This window comes from Equus quagga, chromosome 19 (assembly GCF_021613505.1).
Source record: "Equus quagga isolate Etosha38 chromosome 19, UCLA_HA_Equagga_1.0, whole genome shotgun sequence".
Lineage (NCBI taxonomy): Eukaryota > Metazoa > Chordata > Mammalia > Perissodactyla > Equidae > Equus > Equus quagga.
In genome coordinates this window covers 27179904-27198323 of record NC_060285.1, presented here as the reverse complement: position 1 = coordinate 27198323, position 18420 = coordinate 27179904, and the positions used below count along the sequence as shown (strand labels likewise).

The 18420-nt window shown below is 42.7% G+C and overlaps 1 long non-coding RNA gene across 8 annotated transcripts; it reads right to left on the bottom strand.

Moving 5' to 3' along the window:
* Positions 1 to 3883: 3883 nt before the first annotated feature.
* LOC124230644 (uncharacterized) lies at positions 3884 to 17735 on the bottom strand. Of its 8 annotated transcripts, none has more exons than XR_006886245.1 (7): positions 17634 to 17735; positions 17244 to 17528; positions 14961 to 15437; positions 14359 to 14605; positions 12034 to 12137; positions 11511 to 11551; positions 3884 to 6907 (listed from the first exon to the last, which is right to left on the bottom strand). It is a non-coding gene; the product is annotated as an uncharacterized LOC124230644 (long non-coding RNA). The 8 variants fall into 8 exon arrangements; XR_006886247.1 differs by having other exon boundaries at positions 14359 to 14500; XR_006886244.1 differs by having other exon boundaries at positions 14359 to 15437.
* Positions 17736 to 18420: the final 685 nt, after the last annotated feature.

Here is an 18420-nt window from a genome sequence, read left to right as displayed (position 1 = left end):
GGGGAAAAAAGAGCTCTTGACATCAGAAGCTGACCTGGTATTCAGAGCTGGGCCGTGTTATTTCCTGTTGGGCGTATGAATCTCACAGATTACCAACATCAGACAGATTATTCTGAGACCATATAACATGAGAGAAAAACAAGTCTGCTTCATAATTTTGTCTAAGCACAGACAAAAACAGGGTCACTGTGCCATCCACAAAATACCAAATCCCCCCCTCTCTTGACTAAAATGAGTGACAGCTACTTCTTTACCAGTTATGGTATTATCCTTGTTCTGGATGGTTCTTCCTGTAGATAAGATGTATTGAGATTCCAATCATAAAATGCCTCTTCTTTCTGACAGCATCCAATGTAGAGCAGAGCCCTGCTTCCTTAGACCCTCTCTCAAATCACTCATCCAAATCCCAAATCCTGGATAGGTTCTTTCTCACTCTCTTCCTGAGTCCCACGGTTCGCCTTTACTGCAATGAGTAATAAACTCGTTCAACTAGAGGTGTGTTCCTGGTTGTCTCTGGCTGAAGGGCATTGACATTAAGAATAATCCCAGGATTTCTTGCTTGGACGATCAGGTGCTGGTAGTAGCAGTAATAGAAATAAAGAATACTAGATGAGAGGGAGGAAATGTCTTTAATTTCTAAGAGGTGATCTTTGAGATTAGAGATATCCAGGAAGTAATTGGATGGATATATGGTTCTGGAGCTTAAGAGAGATGTCTTTGCTCAATCTCTCTCTCTCTCATCTCCATCCACACATAAACATACTAAAAAATATATTTTTGAAGCCATTGTTTATATAGTAATTGAAACTGTGGGATGAGCTAAAATCACCATAGAGGGAATAGAATGAGGAGGGAAAAAGGTTGAAGACAGAACCCCCAGGAACACCTATATTTATGAGGTGGGCAGAAAATGAGATACTCAGAAAAGACTCTTAGACAGAGCTGTCATTGAGGAAAGAAGAGAACCAGGAGTAGAAAAAGACCAGAAGTTAGAGAAGGAGAGCGTTTCAAGAAGGAGGATGAGATTAGCAGTTTTACATGCTGCTAAGAACTCAAGTAAGATAAGGAGCCCGTCAAGCAGTGTGACATCTCCCCATCATTTTTTGAGCACCTCTTTACACTCTGGGACAATAAGATGTTTCAGGCTCCTCTTATACTTCCCTGCTAGAGCCCTGGAATCAGCCATTTCTCTAAGGACTCCTGTTTCCTTTGAGTGGAAAATGGTATTTAGAGACCAAGATCTGCTGTCCTGCTTACTCCTTTTAAGAAGCTTGTCTGTGAAGGGCTCTTGCTGTGTGGGGGTCACACAGGTGAGTGGAAGGATGGAGAGAGGGGGAGACTTGGCTTAGGTAAAGATGAGCAAAGCAGAGGTCTGGCGATCAGACCTGAAGCTTAAGGTCAAAAGCAGGATAAAGATGATTTGACCTTGAGTCCCTGAGTGGCACATAGAACTCCAAAGGTCTCCCTAAGGTTAGCATTCATTTTGGGAATCTGGGTGGAGTTCTGCCTTGCAATAGGCATTAGGTGGTCTGAGCAGGAGAGAGAGGCTGTGTGCCAAGGCTGGGCACCAAGCAAAGCCTGAAACCACCTGGGAAATGTATGGGTTATCTACCTGTGCCAAGCATTTTACCCTGACGTGTGGGCTTTAGTGTTGCAGTTGTAACTCTCTACTTATTAAAGTAATAAGTATGTTTGTTGACTTTAATATTCTTTATTATTAAGAAAAGAATTGGATGTTTGGTGTGAACATCTGTGGTTTTGTTGACCCAGCATTCCAACCTTCTTTCTTCTGGAAAATGCCCATTTTCCTACCACAAACATCTTGTAGGGAGTCCCAGCTCCTGGCTAGAGTTAACTGGATTAGAGATGAGTAACCACATCTAGTAGGGCTGATGGAAATACAGAGTTTTGTTCCTGAGTGAGCAGATGACCTAAGCCAGGCCAATGAAAGGCCTTCCTCAGGATTGGAAAAACTAAGCTGGGCAAAGAGGCTTACTCCCTCTCTAGGACAAATGGAAAGGTGAAACATTTGTTTTGTTTGTGGCATAATCCCTAGGAAGAAAACCAGCACAAAAGAAACGGAAATAAGAGACGAAAGGAGAAGACTCTAGATGGTGTTTGAATCTCTGATTCCTTGTCGGTGAGGCCCAGGTGTGCCCTTGCCAGCTCAGAACTATATGAGCCTACCAACAAAGATCCCTTTTTGCCTAAGCTAGTTCGACTTGGTTGCAAACCAAGTCACTTTCACCAAAAGAGAGAGACCTCACTCATACCATGACTTCAAATAAGTCTGGTTTTAATTTACATCCTCAAAAGCTGACTTCATTTGTGTTGTCAAAAGTTAACTTCATTTTGATAAGCATCCCAAACATCCCACCCAAAACAGTAAGAAATAAAGTGACCATAAATGGCTGTTGCACTTTTCCTAATAAAAACAGCAGTTGTTCAAAATAATTTTTTTTTCTATTTATGCCTAACATTAGGATATCTATCCAGGCAGTCTCCCAAGGAGCTCTTTCTTATTAACAATCTTCGTTTAAATTGTATTTCCATTCCTCCCCTTCCCCATCACACTATCGCACTGAATGTATATTATCTTGTCATTTTATTAATACTTCCTTTTCTAAAGCAACAGGAAATAAATCATTTTTAAGAGAAAGTATGTATACTTTCTTATTTTTTCCCTTTAATTACAACTTTCCAAGTGCCTACTCAAGCTTATACTTTCTCTCACCAAGAGTTATTTTAACAGGTTTTACTGTGTCTATTAACTCTTTTAGCTTTTCTTGTCCTTAAGGCTAGGTAGAAACCATAATCCTTGTGTTTACCCAGACATTTGCTAATTTCAAGGACAGCTATCCAAGCTCGTTAACGGCTTTGTTCTTTGAAAAGAATCTGGGTTTGATTCAATGAGTAGAGTCATTCAATGCATTCAATGCAGTGTTAATCATTGCATTTGATAGTTTTCCTTTGCCTACCCCTCTTTACAGAATCAGCCTCAAATTTTCTTCTGGGGATTTACCCTTTCCCCACCCTCAGTCTATGAGGTCTCAATGGCATTCTGATTCCTACCTCAAGATGGATCCATGACCCAAGCCCAAGACAACCTGCACTTGTCTTCCTGAGGTGGGTACATGACCTAAACCAGCACCATCTGATGACATTTCAAGAAGTTTATGAATGCCACTAGAGATATATTTTTCCTCTCCACAGGATATGAATTTAAGGGGCTGTGAGGCTGGCATTCCTGCAGCCATCTTATGACCATGAGGGGATTGTCCGTCTGAGAATGGAGCCAACCCAAAAGACATGGAGCTGAGAGATGGAGAAAGAGAAACCAAGTCTTAATTACTTGAACCAAAAATTAACTTTTGTTTAAGCCCATTTGAATGGATCTTTCATTACTTACAACTAAAAGAGTCTTAACTGATGTAGTAATGATCATGTGAAATTCACTTGCATAAGAGGAAAAATTGCATAAGTTTATATATATGTATACATGTACATACATATATATCTTATTTTTTTTAGAGTGAGATCTGCAAACAAGTGAAAACTCAGAATCTATTGGCCATGTCAGCTTGTCCTATATGCTTGCCAAAATTAATTGTCTAGAAAAGAGAGTAAACCATAAGAAACTAGCCTCTGAGTATTCTAAAAAATCTACCCAATTGCTTAGGATATCCCAAGTGTAAGAGATTTAACCCAGTCCCTTAATAGTGCATTACAATGAGAACAGTCATTCTGTGTAGTGACTATGAGACACCAGAAAACACAGTTATCAGAGAGAAAGATCCATAGGCTCGTAGAATTTTTGATCTGGAGAAGTGAAGATCCCCAGTAATGTAGGGAAATGGATTCATGTCACTTTCAACAATATAAATTGAAATTCATGTTTTAGTTTAATCCTTAAATAACTGAAAATTTAAATATATGAAAACAATGGTTTTCCAGTCCCTTCTACTGACTAAGGCTCTACAATACAGCGACTTTTACCAGGGCTGGGCCTTCTTAGGTCTTGAGGAACATAGAAGATTAACAAACAACCCCTACCTCGTTTTCTCCATCCTGTAACTCACATGGTAGGACAAATCTTCTATTTTTCAAGGTGATCTTTGAGGAATGTCATACATTTTGATTCAGATTATTTGGGAGGAAGTATGCAAAGTAGAAAAACGGAAGACATTTAGAGTTAGCAGATTTTCATTTGGATCCTAGCCCTGTCCATACTGTGTGAGCTCACCAGATATAAACCCCAGGAGGGCACAGCCCAGAGCTGTCTTAATTCATTGATGTACACCCAGTGCCAAGCACAGTATCTGAGACATATAATAGGTGCTCAATAGATTTTTGTGAAACAAATTAATATATGGATTTTGCCTGAGTCCCTTAACCTTTCTATGTTAGTTAAGCTAACTGGTACAACCACCATCAAGACCTCAGTGCCTGGACACAATACAGGTTTGTTTCTCACTCCCGTCACAGTCTAACTCAGGTCAGTGAATGGGAGAAAACATCTCTGCTCCACAGAGTCATTCAGGGACCCAGGCTCCAGCCAAGTGGTGGCTTCACCATCCCTTGGGGCCTCGTACTGCTCTACTGGATCTTATGCATCTAGATGGCAGGTAGAGGAGTACTGAGTATGACTATACTGCAATTTATTTATCCATTCTCTTGTTGATGGACACTTGTATTGTTTCCAGTTTTACGCTATTTTAAGGCTGTGAAAACAAAGGATTGTATGCTAGGTCTTAGTGGCCAGCCCTGGAGCGGGCTTCTGCCACATTCCATTGGCTGGAACTCTGTTGGCCCACCCTCCAAATGCAGGAGAGCTGGGAACTGTGATCTAGTGGCATGCCCTGGAAGCAGAGGAGAAGCTCAAACATTAGAGGGAATTTGCTTTTCTGCTTTACTCTCTGAGCCCCAATTTCTTCTTCTGAATAGAAGAATTAATAATTGCTATTTGCCAGCACTTTATGAGGATTTAATGAGGCAATAAATGTGGAAGTACTTGGTAAAGTGCTAATCAAATCCTGGGTAATTTGGTCCTTTTACCTCTGCATTTCATCTATGAAATGTGTAGGCTGAAATGCCCTCTAACAATCCTTTCCAGCTCTAAAATGCTTTGATTCTGTGTTTCTTTTCAATATTCAGCAAGTGCCTTTCTGACTTTGTACTGGGGTCTAGGATAAATCCTTACGATCCTACACATCATTCCACAATCCAGTGCTCCTGTCTCACACCCTCTTTCATTGCATAATACTGCCCGCTTGGTTTTTTTTTTTGAGACATAAGCTGGTTCTATGTTATCTCATTTAAATTCTGTTCATTCCAACTATGGGCAAAAGGTAATTTTTGCCTTCCTATTGCATCGACCAGTTCCAGCCTGCTAGACTTCTTATTTCAGAAGAAAACTGTAGATGTAGGGATGAGAACGTAAGAAAGCATTCAACAGATTCCTGCCTTGAAAGAGTCTACGTAATAGAAGTTTGGTTCAATTTCTCTCCTTTGTCTGTGGTTTCTTTAGTCTCTTGCCCCAGTTTCCCAGCTAAATTCCCTTTGCCGTCCATTGACAACTGTTTTGCACAATTCCTAGAGGAGGTCAGCAAGGAGAGGTCTGAATTCTGTGTTAAAGGCAGGTGACGGGCTGATACGCTTTGGTGCTCAGGGGTATGCTGGCTTCTAGGTAATTCACATAAAGCAGAGGAACTGGTCTACCCACTTCCCTTCTGGCCTCTTCTTATCCTTCTCCAGACCACAGCCAGGGGCTCTTTTCACAATGCAAATCTGATGTCCTGTGCTTAAAACACTTTAATGTGTGTATTGTACTTAAAAAAAATTTTTGATATATATTATAAAAAATCTAAAACAAGATCTTTAGTCCAGTTTGAGGAGTTTTGATAATTGGATGTGCCTCTGAAATCACCCCCCCAAAGAAGACACAAAACATCGCTATCACCTCGGAAAGCTCCCTTGCTCCCCTTTTCCAGTCATGTCACCCCCTGCCTGGCCCCCACACCCAGAACCAGCCACTTTCTGATTTTTATCGCCATAGATTAGTTTTGCCTGGTTTTGGATTTCATACAAATATACAGTATAGATGTTTTTATGTCTGGCTATTTTACTCAGCATAATCTTTTTGAGAGTATTCTGTGTTGTTGTGTGTTCATTCCTTTCAATTGAGTATGAATATACTGTAATTTATTTATCCATTCTCTTGTTGATGGACATTTGTATTATTTCCAGTTTTAGGCTATTTTAAGGCTGCTATGAATATTCGTGTTAAGTCTTTTGGGGACATAAGTTTTCATTTCTCTTGGGTAAATGCCTAAGAGTGGAATTGTCAAGTAATAGGGACTTTAACAGCCTAAAGACCCATTTAGGATGAAGACCCAAACCCTGCATGGCCTGGTCATTTTTCTGGAGTCGTCTTGCACACTCCCCCCTTCTCTGACTGCAGCCCCTGTGTTTATGCTGCTCCCTCTGCCAGGAACACACTTCCTTCCCTCTTGCCCAGCGTATCCTTCAGATCTAAACTCCAGCAACAGCTGCCTACCTTCCCCATTAAGGTAAATCCCTTATAGGTGGTCCAGCTCTGTGTTCTTGCTGCCGCATCTCTTACCGAGACTGCAGTTTTACACTTATGGGCGTGATTGATTGTTTCATGTTTGCTTCTCACTCGGCAGCAAGCTCTGGGAGGGCTGCTTATCTCTCTGTTTTACCCACCAGTGCCTGGTTAGCCTAGTTCCTGCCATACTAAGCCTTCAATACATCATTGTCGGGTGAATGAATGACGGCCGTTCCATACGCCACCACAGATTCTGTTCTCCACTTCGGTAACCCCCTTTGGTCATCCAAAGAAGCAGCTCTCTGCCTTCATCTTGGATTTCTCATGGCCTGGACTCAGCTGCAGGGTAAAGACCAGGCAATGGGTTATGTTCAGGCCGCCTGTCTTTCAGGAAAGAGAAAAAGTTGAATTTCAATCTTAATAGCTTTTGTCCTAAGTAGACCATCACATAAGCAAAATTCCTGCTAAAGCAGCTTCTGATCCAAATAAGACAACAAGGCAATGCAGTGAGCAAATCTTCCACCTTGAACGAGACCAAAGGGGACCTGCTCCTGGTTTTGTTGGTTTCCCTTAGTTTTTTTTCTTGAGCACCATGTACTGGGGACATTCTCAAGATGGCACTAATTTTCTTGAAAAGCAGAATTTTTTCTTAGTAAAGAGAGAGAATGGAGTTGTTCCAGAAAAAAATTAAAGGATACAGTGCTATGCAATGAAATTGCTTCCGTATTGAAAAGCCCCTCCGTCAGGCGTTTTTACCGTTTCACTGGCCAGGACTGAGGGCTGATGGGCTCGGAAGGCTCAGTGAGTCAGGTGCTCTTACCGTGAGCAAGGCTATTCAGGGATGCGTTGAGTTACACATCCTCCCTCCCCCCGAAGAAGCCCAATATGTACAGTACTGAAGATGACTAATATAATCTGACATCCCTCTCCATGACTCCATATCACTCACAAGGATTTCCTTCTCAGGTTGACTTCTTGTCTGCCCGGAGTGAGGGCAATGAGCAGAGGAGTGCGTGGATACTCTTTCCTCTTTAAGTGTTTTGCTTTTGCAAAAAAATGCAAAATGTGGTCTTAAGAAGATGGGTGTCGTAAGGAAAGAATACAGGCGTTCAAGAAGACAACATTAATTTTACCACCATCAGATTACTTTTGTTGCCACCAGGAAATGAAATCATTTTAGGAATCTACAAATCTCCATAGAAGGAATAGAATATGCTCTCCTGTCTTTCACTTGAAGAGGATTTGAGGCAGTCAAAGGTGACAATATGCATTAGCAAGTCTGCCGGAATATTTATCAAGAAACTTAAAAGTGTTCATAGCCTTTGATCTAGTAATTTCTCTCCTAGATATCCGTCCTGAAGAAGCAATCATAGATATAGACAGGGGTCTGTGTACAAAGAAGGGCATTGCTGCATTCTTTGCAACAGGGAGAAACTGGAAACAGTCTAAATGTTTAACAAAAAGAGGACCAGCCTGGTGGCGCAGAGGTTAAGTTCAGATGTTCTGCTTTGGCGGCCCGGGGTTCACTGGTTCGGATCCCAGGTGCAGACGTGGCACCACTTGGCAAGCCATGCTGTGGTAGGTGTCCCACATATAAAGTAGAGGAAGATGGGCGTGGATGTTAGCTTAGGGCCAGTCTTCCTCAGTGAAAAGAGGAGGATTGGCAGCAGTTAGCTCAGGGCTAATCTTCCTCAAAAAAACAAAAAAAACAAAAAGAGAATGTCTAAATAAATTCTGGGACTTGCTTCTCGTAAAATATTATGATATTAAATAACATCACAAAGACTATTTAATAACTTAGGAACACTCTCCTAGTGAAAGAATTACCTAGAGCAGGGCCTGAAATATTGTAGGCATTCAGTAAATATTTGTTCAATCAGTACATGAATGGATTACTTTTATAACCAGAAAAAATGATTTAAAAGTCTTCCAGAAAAATTAAGGTTAACATTTTTAAAAACTAACATAGGTAGGGTTAACACTCCTGGAAAGGCCTTTTACAGGGGGAAAGAAAATGAAAACAATTTTCCCCTACTCCCCAAAAACCAGCAAAAAACTTGATCTTACTTTAGGCCAGTGGAAAGACCTCTCTTCCAGGACACTTGAGATGAAAACAGAGTTCATTTGCAAATTTAGTGCTTTCCTCTAAAATGAGATTCTGTTAACTTAATAGTTCTTGGGCACTGTCTTTGTGTGCTAAAAATTTTGCTGAGATGTTGGTTTGAGGGACTTTTCTCACTGTTGTGTTAGGCGAAGAGTTGGAAATGTTTCTACCTCATTAAACAACTTCAATTCCAGAGACCTAGATGGGGCACCTGCCACGTGAGCCTGTTCCTCCTCTTGACCTCTAGAGTTAAGACTGGCAGCTGTGGGCAGTCTTGAAAGTGTTTGCCTTGTACATTTGAGCTCATTTTTTAAAACTGGATCATTGCCAATCTGCTCTCTATCTTCTGATATTTAAATAGGAGATTCGACTGAACCAGATATAGAAGAGAGAGAGAGGGTGCGTGTGTAGGTGGACAGTGGGGAGAAGCACAGAATGAAAACCAACAAAGAGATACGGATTGGAAGCCACACTCTGAGCCAAGCGCTGCCCTTGTTAAGTGGAAATTAGGGGTCCACCTACAGCAGGAATGTTTCAAAACTAAGATCAGGACAGAGCCGTCAAGGTCCAAGTTCACCTCTGGGGACACATGAGCTCTGAAGCAAATTACAGTGTGCTTCACTGTGTGGGCAGACCCAGCTTTGGGAGGTGGAGGGAAGCGTTATAATATCGGAAATGCTTTTTAAGAAAAGAGTACAATTTTAGGATGCAAATACTAAAGCAAGAGGAGACAATAGTGCCTAAGAAACACGTAAATATATCCACCAAACCCCACTATGTGTATCCCCAAGCCAGCTTTCCTTTAGCCAGATCCCATGATGTCCAAGGCTTCTCCAAAACTCTCTGACACGAGTGAGATTGTGATGGAAGGAAAGTCAGAGAGCAAAAACAGAGGTCTTAACTGATTGTGGTTAAAGTGTCTTAATTTTGCAAATTTAAGAAAAACATGTCCGCTTGTGAACATATTGTCAGGACTCCTATGGCCTTTACAAGTTAGAGGCCTTGAAGCTCAAGCTTCATTAACTTTGAGATAAACCTCGCCCTCACCGTACCCCACCCCTAGCATTTTTCTGCAGATTAAATCAGACTAAAGTTAAAAGCAGCCAATGGGATGAATAGAAAGCAGAAATTATAGAAAGGTCACAGTGGGGCCGGCCCCGTGGCCAAGTGGTTAAGTCCGCGCGCTCCACTTTGGCGGCCCAGGGTTTCACTGATTTGGATCCTGGGCGCGGGCATGGCACCGCTCATCAGGCCATGCTGAGGCAGCATCTCACATAACATGACCAGAAGGACTTACAACTAGAATATACAACTATGGACTGGGGGGGCTTTGGGGAAAAGAAGAAGGAAAAAAAGAAGATTGGCAACAGATGTGAGCTCAGGTGCCAATCTTTAAAAAAAAAAAACAACCAGAAAGGTCACAGTGGGATTTAATCACACACATTCCTATTCCTCTAGTGAATATTGAGCTGGGAGATGACGAAGAACATGTTAGATCTTTGGGAAGACACATAAAGGAGTCTTGGGGCTGAAGATCAGGCCTCCAGATGTCAGCATTGGCACAAGGTGCCACACAACCTTGGGACCACTGAGAGTCTGAAATAAGCTTATCGATGCATGTTTTATAAGAACACACAGAAACAAAAGGATGCAAATTAAATACATTAGTAAAGCTGCCTATGGGAGAGGGTTCGGAGTGAGAATGAGGACTGAAAGGGAACGCGTTACTCACTCACTAAGTCCATAATAAACAAGAGAGGGGCCACGAAAACAAGCAAACAAAACACTCCAATAGCAATGGGAGAATGTCCATTTTTTGTGAAGTGGGGAGATTCCCAGTAATAATGTTGGGTGGGATCTGCGTAGAGCAGTTTCAGGCTCTCTGTGGTCCCAAGGTTGTGGGGCTTTAGGAAACAAGTGCTGCCCACGTATGAGAACAGAAGGGATATTTTTAAAACTGCTTCTTAGTTTTGGGGGAAAAAAATGATACATGCTTTTGTTTTTTTTAAACAAATGCAAATATAGATTATTAAATGAATGCAATCCATGTAAAGTACCTAGAAGAATGCCTGAGACATATGAAGCCCTCAATAAATGTTATAAAAATAACCTGAAATTCCACCACCCAGAGATAACCACAGTTAAGATTTTGGTAAATGTCCTTTCTAGGAAATATATCAATTTACTTATTCAATTGTACATAAATGAGATCAAACTCTATGTGATCTTCTGAAACCTGCTTTTTTCACACATCATACCGTAAAGATCATTTCATGGCTAGGAATAAAGACCATCTTCACTCTTTCTAAAGTCTGTGGTGTATTCCATTGTACAGATGTACCGTAATTTACTTAACCTGCTCCCAACTGATGGACAGTGAAGCTGCTTCCAGTTTTTCACTATCATGTATAACATTGCAGGAGCATCCACATTTACTCACCGTTCTGCACTTGTTTGAACGTCCCTTTAGGGTAAGCTCCTAGAAGTGGAATTGTGGGGTCATAGGTAGGCACATTTGACATTTTGATACCGCCAAACTGCCCTACAGAAAAGGTTTTGGTGTCTGTGCCCCCACCAATGGTATATGAGTATTCTGTTCTCTCTCTACAAAGCGAGGTGTAATTCTTTTCCATCTCTGCAAACCCGTTGGGTGAAAAATAGCTTATTGTCAATTATATTTGCTTTTTCGTTATTAGTGTAATGGCTAATTTTATGTGTCAACTTGGCGAGGCTTTGGTGGCCAGTTTTTGGTCAAACACCAGTCTAGATGCTGCTGCAAAGGTATTTTTTAGATGAGATTAACATTTAAATCAGTAGATTTTAAGTAAAGCAGGTTACCTTCCATAGTGTGGGTGGGCCTCATCCAATCAGTTGAAGACCTTAAGAGAAAAGACTGAGATCAGCTTTTGCCTCAGTTTCCAGCCTGCTGGCCTGCCCTGCATGTTTTGGACTTGCCTGCCCCCACAATGGCATGAGCCAGTTCCTTAAAATAAAGCTCAATTTCTCTATATACACACATCTTACTCATTTTGTTTCTTGGGAGAACCCTGACTAATACAATTGGTGAGGTTGCCCAGCTTAAATGTTTATTGGCCATTTGTATTTCTTTTCTTTTCTTCTCTTTTTTCTTTCTTTATTTCTGAAAATTATCTCCTTGCCCTGTGCCTGGGTCTTTTTTAGCCCCTCTGCTCATTCCTGACACGAGGCATTGTGATCTAGGGACTCCCAAAGTGAGGGGCTGTGGCCTATACTCCCTGATTTTCCGACTAGGGACTTGTACTACACGTGAGATTATACAGATAAATAGATTTAATAAATATAGCCAAGTCACTGAGAATGCTGCTTAGTTAAGGAAACTTACTTTAAAAGCCAGTTCCTCCTTCATTTATCAGTTAATAGCTGAACGCAGAATTTCCTGTTGTTTCTTTTTCTTCCCCTTGTAGTGGTTGATGTCATCACAGCCACCTAGAAGAACAATTTCCTACAGTGATGGAGGTTCCGTGATGTCATCGGGATTACAAAAGCTGGCAAGGAAATTTGCTATCAGCACTTATTATCACAAATTACAAAGGAAATTAATTTAAGCTTTCTGGGAAAGGAGCTGTTCAGTGAAACTAAAAAAATTTTTTAATTTATTATACAAAGCAAGTCTGTCCTCTGTCTACCAGGGAGAGAATGACCTACAACTTCAAGATACCAAATAAACAGGGATGGTGTAAGAAATAGATTATCCTACTTGGGTGTGCCAACACGGTAACTATCTCCATGCTGAATAGGCTGGTGGCTGGACTGTTTTCAAGCAACCAGACCTGCCCTGAGAAGGCTTTTAAATATCCTGCTTTCTGTATCTTAGGTCAGATCTCCTAAGCAGGGTTTACCGCCTCCTCTCATTAGAATGGAAGCAGGGTATATTAGTTTTCTGTGGCCGCTGTAACAAGTTACCACAAGCTGGGTGGCTTAAAACAGAAATTTATTCTCTCACAGTCCTGGAGGCCAGAAGTCCAAAATCAAGGCATCAGAAAGGTTGGGTTGGAAATCACATCTGAGCCACGCTGAATAGGGAGGGGCAGTTTCTGCAATAAGAGCAATGCTGTTACCAGGAGGAAGGAACACGTGTGGCTGGGCAGCTCAGATACCGGACAAAGAGCGCAGGGGGAAAGATACGGGCTCCGTTAGACATGCTAAGTTAGGATGTAGCCCGTGACATACCCCAGTGGTGACGGCCCCTGTCCATTAAGTTCGGTAGCAGGCTTGTTTCGCCACACACGCAGTTGGGTAAGCAGTGCAGGACAGGTTGCAGAGAGACTGACGAAAAGGCCCAGAGATGGAAAATGAGTTGGGTTTATTGGGAGTTACTTACAGGGAAGGTCCAGTGGCAGCTGGCTGGATGAATGTGTGCTCTGCCCGTGAGAGAAGCTTGCTTAAGTAGGCAGAGGAACAAAGGCTGCATGCTTGCCAAGGGGGACTGTCCCTATATGACCTACATTCCAAGGGCCAGAGCCCTCTCCAGAGGGCCTCCGTGTTCCCTCAGACCATGATGGTCTTTGTACTAACTATCCCATGAGAAATAGCTGGGTTAGCCAAGCCCAGGACTGTTATCATCGTGAATGCTGGCATGTGGCCCAGACAAGGGGTTTCAAGGATACATGGCTCTTAAAGGGCACACAGGCTAGTGCCCCTAAAAGGTTTAACTTCATTTTTAACTTCAGCAAGAACGCTCAGTGGAGTCGGACAGGAAGACTATTGAAGGGACTTAGAAAATGAATGGGAGCTGAGGAAAGTTGAGATGAGGGTGGTCAGACGCCAAAGAGAATGAGGGTCTGTTTGGGCGCATTCCCTGCACTTAGGACAGTGTTGCTCATGCAACATTTCAGGGCCCAAGACAACGGCCTAAAGCTGTAGTCCTCAAAGGCCAGTACCCGGACCAGCAGTGTCAGGCACCTGCTGCCTGATGCATCAGGAACTTATTAGAAAAGCAAATTTTGGGAACCCACCTAAGACGTACTGAATCAAGAACTCTAGGTTGAAGCCCTGACATCTGTGTTTAACAAGCCTTTCAGGTGATTCTGATGAAAGCTGAAGTCTGAGAACTCCCACCCTGGGAGACTGGAGGGACAAGCTTTGAGAGAGCTGGTGGTGCCTTCTGTCTCAGGGAGGCACCAGTGTGTGTTGTTAATGTGTTTCCTGCAGCTGGGCTTGCTGGAAGCAGAGAGTCTGTTTTTGGGTGGGGGTGGTGGTGTGAGTATTGGGCCTAAGGGCTGAATTCCTGTAAATTAAGCAAAGGAGAAAAGGCACTGGTTCCTTCCCAGGGCAGGATCCCTGCTTCTCGAGTGTGAAATAATCCTGTTTTGATCTTTCAAGCAGATCAGCTATTTGACATCTTTCCACTCCTCTGAGCAAGACTGGAGTAAGTGGCTCTCCTTTAGGACGGGGCTGGTGTTCGGCTGAAGCTGTCACAAAGTGGCATTTCTCACAGTATTTGCGGAGCCCCTGGGAAATGTTAACCAGGAACTTGCTTTGCTCTTTGACTTCAGTCTTTATGGCTGAAAACCTTTCTCAAATGGATCTGTCTTTTTCCCACTCGAGAGACTAGAATAATATCCAAAGTAGCAAAGTTGTGAAAGATTTATTATCTTTACAACACAGAGTGGGTTTAAGCTGAGCTGTCTAATAGGATCACTCTTACTTGCATTCTGATTTGCTTCCTTGAGGAGAAGAGATCAGGATCGACAGAGTTCCGCTGACTCCTGGGGTTGCCTGTGGCCCCAACATCCGTCATCACTGGCACACTCTGCTATGAGTCTCTTCATCTGATTTCCCCTTAGTAGCTGTAAATAAAAGTCATCTGTCCAGTGGGTGGACCACAGGAAGTATGGCACGATGTAAACTCCGTGAGTTCTGGGCTTGTTAGTTCATGGTTTTACCTCTAAAAGCTAGAATTATAACAGCACCCAATAAACATGTTGAACAAATGAAAGAACATGGTAATTGTAATTGAATTTTGGGTCATTCTGGAATCTGTAGGTCTCAGGGTTGCCATTCTGAGCATTAATTCTCATCTCTGGGACAATAAATATAGCATGTGTAGGCAGGACTGGCTACATAATTTGTGGGGGCCAGTGCAAAATGAAAACGCTGGGCCCCTTGTGCAAAAATTATTAAGAACGTCACGACGGTGACAGCAGAGTGTTAAACCATGCACAGGGTCTTTCTGAGGGTGGGGCCCTGTGCTCCTGCACAAGTCCCATGAAACTGGACCTACAGGGAGGAGATGGGATGAAATCTTACCAATTCTGGTAACTTCTGGAAATAGCTTTTAGAAAATTTGTGCAGAAATCTTTGAAATGGCCTTTTTATATAGTTATTTTCTCCTTTTTGTGAAAGAGAAGGGCAATATCAAAATGGAGGGAGTTTGTGATGGGAATGGATGATCCCGATTCTTCTCTACCACCTTGGAATGCATCCAGTCTTTGCCAGGTTGCTCTACAGTGCCTCCCACTGGAGAGATCAGAGTATATTTCCCCATCCACTGCTGCTGGACTTGGCATATGACTTATTTTGGCCAATAAAATGTCAGTGGACAGGACACGAGCAGAGACTGTATACGTGCTTCTGTAGTTTGCCTTGGCCTCTTGTGCTTCTGTTCTCTACCACAAGAAGAACTGTCCTGGGTAGCTGCTGATCCAAGGAAAATGGGAGAGACGTAGAGTAGACCCGAACTCAATCTGTGGCCCAGAGCAGAGCTGCCCCAGCTGCCCCACAGACCTGTGAGGAAGAAGAGGAAATGCTTTTTTTGATAAGTCACTGAGATTTTAGAGTCATTTGTTACACAACATTCACACAGCAGAAAACTGGCTGATAAAGCGTCCTTCAGATTGATCCTAGCAAACAGATGTGTCTCTGCATTTCTTTAAACTTCCAGGATGCTAAGAATGACAAAGGAGAGGCTAGAAAAGGAATCAAAATGATTGTTGAACATTGATGTACAATCCTGATGCTCAAATCAAGCCAGCAAGTAGTAAACAAACTCAGCAAGTACTAAGCAAAGTACTAACCAGTGCTAAGCTGGATATCATGAAAGGGATCTTATTCTAGTTGTCTTTGCTTTTTAGAGATTGCAAGTACCGCATAGTAGTTCCCAGAAGAAGCAGCACGAGGGAGAGGCCTCATTTATGGGAACGCTCATCCCAGCAGTACTGGCTCATCAACCCTGGCAGCAGGAAGAACGTCACAATATTTAACAGCCAGTGTGGACAGGGCTCCGACCTCCCAGTGAGAGGCCCCACTCCTGACCCATCTTCAGAGCAGATGAGCTGTGATCAGCCCTTCAGGGAGGGAGGAGGCACCTCTTTTCCAAGAATTCCAGTAAAAGTCCCAAGCCCATCCTTTGAGTCAGTGTTGTTGAGTTAGACTAACCCAGAATATATGATCCAAGGGTGAAGAAGAGAGGTTCCCCATGGCAGGCAGAATAAGGCTCCCAACCCCACTCCAAAGGGGTCTGTATCCTAATCCTGGGACGCTATATGAATGGGTTACATGGCAAAGAGGAATTAAGATTGCCAATCAGCTGATCTTAAACTAGGAAAATAATCCAGGTAAACCCAATATAATTACCAGGGTCTTTAAGTGGAAGAAGGAGACAGAAGAGGGGCAACCAGAGAGATGGTAGCATGAGAAGGACGTGACCTGGACACGTTGCTGGCTTTGAAGATGCAGGAATGAGGCTACAAGCCAAGGAATGGGCAGTCTCTAGAAACTGGACAAACCAAAGAAACAGATTCTCTGCTAGGGCCTCTCGGAGGAACAGCACTGCCAACACCTTGATTTTACCCAGTGAAAACTATTCTGGACTCCTGACCTCCAGAACTGTAAGATAACAAATGTGTGTTGTTTTAAGCCACTAAGTTTTTGGTAATTTGTTACAGTAATGATAGAAAACTAATACAGTCTCCAACAGGAAACTAGTGTGCTCTTACCAAAACGAGGGGGAAAATGCTGGGGAGGCAAACAAGCAGACCAGAACTGAAGGCTGCATCTCTGGTTCTATGGCTCCCTGGGTATTTTCCCAGGGGAGACAGAATACACTTTACAAAGGGTCATCAATAGTACTGTGCACCTGTTACACAAAGCCCAAGCTCAGAGCACTTGCGAGCAAGAGCAGAAAGGCCTAAGAGCGTTGCCTCTGAAGGCACTCCACGTAGACTTGAAACCCAGTTCCTTCACTCACCGGCTGGGGAACCCTAGGCAAGTTACTTGACCTCTCTGTGTCTCAGTAAGAATAGGATGATAAATATCTATCGGATGGAGTTTTTATGAGGATTAACGGCATTAATACATATACCTAAAACTCATAGCTGGTGTATAGTTGAGGTGCAATAAATGTCAACGGTTGCTATCATGGCTACTAGTACTAGGCAGTGTGTGTAGTGGTTGGTAAACCTGAGTGTGGCGCCAGACTATGTAGGGTCAAAGCCGGCTCTGTCACTTAGAACTTCTACGCTTGGGCAAGTTATTTCACATCCATGAGGCCCAGCTCTTTCTGTGTAAAATGGGGATCTTAAATGTACCTACCTCACAGAGTTGTGTTGGAGGATTAATCAATTAGTAAAGGTAAAGTCCTAGAACAATGCCTGACACGTCCAATAAGCGTCATCTGTCATCACGTCATTAGTAGTAGTGTGGGGTCCCCATCACCTGGGATGATTAATCACTAAACAGCCACCCGCATGAGTTCAGTGGCGTCTTATGAGGTCATGAGGGCGTTTTAGGTTAGGAAGAGCCATGCTTCTCAGATGAGGGACTCCCGGGGAGCAACACATCTTTCCCTCTTCTCAGGAAATCAAATCATGGCAACGCCTGGATGAGATGAATATATAACATATGAAAAGAAAGGAAAGTGGAAAAATTAGTTATCAGAAGCACACTGTGAGGAAAAACTTCTAAAAGGCAGACAGAGCCCACCTGCTTCTCCTTTTTCTCTGCTCCCCAGTTATGCACCCGTGTCCTTGCCTCTTGCTTTGGATTTGGTGTTTTTACACTTTGTAACATAGTAAGAACATGAGGTTAAGGAACTTTGTCATCTTCCTGTTCAGAACAGTCCTCTCAACAGTACCAAGAATTCCCACTTTGGTAGGTAACGACAAGAAATAGGACAGCCCATTAGTAAACAAGCAAATCATTTCATGGCAACATCTGATTGAATCAAAACATTCTGATTCTCCCTCATCTGAACCCACACAAGGAATGAACCAATCCAATCGGAAAAAATATTTGTTTTATCTTTGCCACATTTATTTGCTTTTAGGGACTGTTTAACTTGATGGGGCAGAGAAGTTGGAAAGAACGAAAATACTCGAGGCAATGGACAGGCTTCTCTATCTCTGGCATCAGGTGGAAATGGCCTGGACGTATTTCCACTGGGGCCTGTTCTTGAGCAGTTTCTTGAAATCCTTGGCCCTCATCTTCAGTGGGGAGAATTAAACTGTTCATGTGCCAGATTTGGGGGGCAAGGGGTGCAGAATGGAAATTCGAGAAAATGTCAGTCATTTAGCAAGCCTGCCCAGCCATTTAAAGGATTTCAAAATGTGAAATATTCATCCCACAAAATTCGCAAGAATTTTATATCTGCAAGTCATTGTGTAGGTGTTACGGGAAGACAAATACCAATTAGAGATGGATTAAATCTCAAGGAACACCTCGTCAAAGAAGTCACATGAGAGACACTCAAACGCCCATGGGGAATAGAAAG